We start from the raw sequence: 5,621 nt of genomic DNA on the forward strand, positions 1-5,621 counted from the left end.
TTCCCGCTTGCAATACAGTGCATCCCACTATTCGTCTCTAGGTGAAAAAGTCCCTCTATCATATTACCATGAGAGATAATACGACCGTTCAAGTATAAAGTGCAACTCATTTTGTCAAACAATACTGAGTGCCCATCTCGTAAAAGCTTAGAGATAGAAATCAAGTTCTTTATACATGAAGGAAAATATAAACAATTTTTAAGTTCCAGGACTTCCCCAGAGGGTAGGTTAAGCATGTAGGTGCCTATTGCTTTTGCAGAGATTTTAGTGCCATTCCCAACTCGCACAACCATCTCCCCATTGCGCAATGATCTGCTCCCTGCTAGTCCCTGCAACGTATTGTAGATATGTTGACTAGCGCCTGAATCAAATATCTAGGAATTGGAGTTCACTGTAAAAGCACTCTCTATGACAGAAATAGTCTCTTCAAAAGTTCGTGTCATAAGGCTCGCAATGCGCACCCTGTATTTCTTCTTCCAACGTTCATCCTTTCCACAATGAAAGCATGTTCCTTTGGATTTCTTTACCTTCTTCTTATGCAACATTTTCCTTGTGATTGCATTCTCACTGCCACTGTCTTTTTTGAAACCTTTTTCAAATTTACAGCACATGTCAATCATCTCGTTTAAAGCATGATCGAATCTATTCACTTTATAGTTTACAATAAACTTAGTGAAATCATCCGAGAGAGATGCAAGGAAAAAAGTCTTGGGCCATTTTCCCATCGATGGAAGTTCCTAAACTTTTAAGATCTTTAAATATCTTTTCCATCTTTTGTCCATGTTCATGGACCGATGTCCCCTTTGCCATTTTGGCATTCATTAGACTACAAACATTTGAGAATCGTACATTACTAGTCTCAATGTCATGCATCTTATGCAAACTTTCAACCATGGCACAAGAAGTGTCCGTGTGCTTATGTAGCTTCATAAGTTCCTCACTAAGTGAAGTGAGGATTAAGCATTTGGCTTGTAAGTCATCCTCATAGTGTCTAACATAATTTTGACACTCCTCCTTTGAAGCTAGTTTCGTAGGAGGTACATGAGGAGGTGATTGCTTAAGCACATACAATATGTCTTTCACCTTTGAGACATTCTCAATGTGGCGATACCAAGCAAGGAAACGTTGGCCCTTAAGGCCCCTTTTGTCAAGTATAATGGTGGGTATAATTTTAGGCATGTCGTTAACTACATAACATAACAGAAATCGTATTAGATTGTTTGTTTAAAACTATTTGATTGGGTCTTTGAATCAAATAGTACCACCCACTATTTTTGGCAAATTCCACATCCCTCAATAGAATTCGAGAGTTATATTGAACTCTTAGCGGGGTATGGGAGACTCACCATTACCAAGCCCACCTCAGAATTATATCATGTTGGTTAGCAAAAATAATGATGAGAGAATAACGCTTTATTCATTTACAACTCTTGTAATTACCCATCTTGTGTGGCCTCTAGAGAATGATTGCCTCAGAATTATATCATGTTGGCACCATTGCACTTAGTTAAGTCATTCCCACCATGTTTAGTTTATGTAGGGGTTCAAGCACAACCTCATAATTATATCATGTTGGTGATACTCGTTGCCTACACTCACCTCATCATATGTTTATGGACTCCTCCTGGATGTAAGCACATACTTTGAACTTGCCCATTATAGGGTGAAGCCGGTGCATGAGTCACAAACGATTGGAGCCCACCACGGTGGAAGGCCTACGAAGAGATGTTAAAAACATCTCTCGTTTATCAACTTAATATTCGTTTGTTGAGGGAGTAGTTTTGGGCTACATCGAAATCATTTTAATCTTATTAAAAGAACTTGGGCCTATCACAACCATTGGTCCAAGTTTAATATGAATTAGTAGTTTATAATACTCCCACTATTTCGAAGAAATAAGTGAGACTATATGGAACTACTAACGAATGCATTGCATCCTCATATGGACTATATAGTCATATTAGGTTTTAGGATGATTATGAACCGTTTGATTTGATCCAACACGAGCCTTGTGTTTGACCTTGGGTTTAAGGTAGATAGTTGTTGATTTTAGTTACGCGTTTAATCCAATTAAACCGTTATTTCCTATTGGGCGTTGGACCCAATTATTCCAATTTGCATACATATAAACAAAAGGAATACATGAAATAATAAGAAGGGCTTATGCCCTTTTACAACACAAATGATGGACTTATGTCCATTTACAACAAATTGAATTAATCAAATTACATTCAAATCTACTCTACCAAACCCAAACATTCATAATGTAAAACGGCCAATCAAATAGCTCAATTATCGAGGTCTTTGGTTCATAATCACCATTTTCTCAATTAATCACATTAACTAAGAAAGCAACTTAAACAATTGGTTCTTGGATCCATAGAATTGATTTAAATGGAACTAAATGAAATGAAAATCCAATTCTCATTAAAGAGACAAAACAATTTTGTTCTCATTTTATTTGGGCCAAAAGGAAACTATGACCACAACAATTGGACCATAATGCAAATACAAAAACTTTTGGGGTCACTTTGTAAAAACACAATAGTCCACAACTTCATGTAATTACAACTAGATCCCAAAATTTTATTAATGTAAAAACATCATTAAAGGATCAAAACAATTCGTCCATTAGAGTTTTTGGGCCTTAAAGTAAAAACGTAAACTTTTGGGCCAAAGTGCAAATACACAAAAGTATCAAAACTTTATGTAATTGCATAAAAGACCCCAAAAGTACCCCCACTAGGGGGTGGCCGGTTTTGGAGTGGTAAAGGAGTGTGAAAGGGTTTTATGCAAGTTGATTTTGGTGGGTGAGGTAAAGGTGAAATTGATGGTTTGTAAGAAAATGTTTTGTAAAACATTTATGAGTTTAGACAAACATTAAAGCCAAAATAAATGCTTCACCAATAACTTTCACCCATTAAAATTAAACCAAAACTTTATGAAAAACATAAAACTTTTGAATCAAAACTTCAAACCTTTTTGTTCTTGGCAAGAACTTCAAGAACATTTGAAGAACACCATGAAAACTCATAATAGCCCCATGAATGTTTTCATTCACCAAAACTCAATTTTTCACCACTCAAAAGAGGGCTAATATCCTAGGGTACTTAGGGGTTCCAAAAGTCACCTTAAAACCATTTTAACAAGACAAACATGAACCCAAAAATCACCCTAAGGATTTGGGCGAATTTCCCAAAATACATGGCACCAAATTTTAGTTCCAATATTCATGCTTAAATAAAATACATCTACAACATTTGAGATGCTAAATTTTCTAGCAAAATTTATATATTCAAAAGCAAGAACAAATCTTGTAACATTTACAACATTTAAATCATAAATCATGAAAATCACAAAACCCAAAAGGATTCACCATAAACTAGGCCTAGGCTCTGATACCACTTGAAGGAAAAATTTTGTCCTAGCTAAGAACAAGTAAGAACATTTGAATACATATGCATACTATTAACACTTTAAAGTAGGCATGCATTAAAAAACAATTCATAAAACCCATGACTTTCAAAGCCTAGTATATGGTGAACCAATAAACTCTTTAACAACATTAAAGAGAAGTAAAGATTTAGAGTTTCTTTACCCTTGAAGCTCATCCTTGTTTACACAAGGGATTCACCCAAGTGGAGGGCCTCAAGTCACCTCCTAGCTCCTTGGATATTGCTTGTGATTTCCTTCTCCTTTTGTGCTCCTTTGGACTTTGAGAATGTAAGGAAAGGATCTCCAAAAACACCAAAGATTTGGTGTCTCTAAGTCTCCACACCAAGGGTTAAGTGTGAAGATGAAATGGATGACTTAGGGAAGAAGAGATTGCTAGATTAATCTCCCTAAGTGGCCGGCCTCTTTAGAGAAATGGAGAGAAAGTGTTTCACCTCATTTCACCAAGAAAAACCCTAATGAGAAATGAAGCTATAAAGTTCCTTTTATACTTCATTTCAAGTGAGTGGCAAACTTGTAATTAATCCAAGTTTGCTACCCTCACCCTTATGGCCGGCCTTACCTTTGTTATTGGGCTAATTGCCCATTTTGTTTTAGTTGTCATACAACTTGAACATAATGGGCCTTGTGGACTAAAACACTTTTGAGCCCCGAAGCCCAAAACCAACTTAAAAGCCCTATACGAACCTTTCGTAAAATTAATTAACTAATTAATTAATCTTGACCATTCTCAATTAAACCATTTAATTGCTTATCCATCTCATTTATATTTCTTCAATTTCACCCTTACTCGGTGTACGATCCATTAGGTTCCAATTAGCGAGGCAGTGGGCGATTGTTACTCTTAACGATCGATTGTGAATTGAAACCACATTTCAATTCTCCCTTGAAATTAGTGTTTGCTAATCATTAGGGCTTCCACAAACCATGAGTGACACCTAGTAGTATGTCATGGTTACCCAAGCTATGTAGAAGTGGTTCGAGAACCTATCCAGTTACAATTACAATGCAATACGGTCCTTCTCTAATACAATACTCTTAATCACATTGTTTGAATGATAATTTGTTTCATGTCTACTATCCAATGTGATACTTCTCTATATGATTCGATTGAATATGATTTGGAACGAACTTCCTAAGTCATATTCTTACGCTTTGGCCAAAGACTTCCGAATCATATCTTAGAGTATTCTCCTTGCACCATGGAAGGTTAGAGATCCCTTGTTGTACATTCATATGCCTACATGACTAGATAGCTTGACCCCAACAATGCCTTTGACATGATCAAAGATCAAGGACCTAACCATTAGACATCTATGATGCCTCAGGTCAAAGGACTACTTTGCATATTGCAACTATCGAGTTCTTACATGACATGTATGTTCGAACTCTCTTTTGATCGTTGTTCAGTGTACTCGATTACTCTTTCGAGCACCTATGTGTTTGTCTTAGTGTCCAACACTAAATGACTTGAGACTAGTCATACTCACGCTTGAGTCAACATAACACATACTAACCTTAGCGGATTGTCAATGCCCAATTGGCAATCCTATGGCTAGGAACGTTTTAGGAATGAACATAAGAGAAAGGTCTCGATAATCTAACTCACTTAGATCACTTATCTCTTAGATCAAATACATTCCTTGGATTCCCTTATTGCTTAAACACATGATACAATAAATAGTGATTAACAATAAGCTTTGCCCTTCATTAAACATATAAACGTTTAATACAATAAGTATTCCAAAAAGCTATTACATCAAATGAGTGGCTTTGTGGGCATACTTCAAACACGTACTACCAACCAAGTGATGAAAGCAACTCACCATTCATTCCACCTACCAGAATACGAGTGGTACAACTTGTACATGTTAACTCTTAGCATTCATAAATAATCAAAAACCCTCAAGCTTGACAACTCAACTAGGAGAGCACTTATGCCCAACAAGAGTTATAGTCACCAACAAAGTCTTATTGCAAGCCAACAACAACTTCAGTGCATGGCATATGAAGATCAAGCTATTCAGCCCTTTTGCATTTGCTTCAGACATTTCCCCTCTGTAACAATGCAAACACTACAACTCGTAGAAAGCTTCACACACTCTTGATCAAGATAGTGTAAAGCAAAATCAATTTATGGTGCCGACAAGAGCTTCATCAAACGAGTT

The sequence above is a fragment of the Malus domestica genome, chromosome 01 (genome assembly GCF_042453785.1).
Source record: "Malus domestica chromosome 01, GDT2T_hap1".
Taxonomy (NCBI): Eukaryota; Viridiplantae; Streptophyta; class Magnoliopsida; order Rosales; family Rosaceae; genus Malus; species Malus domestica.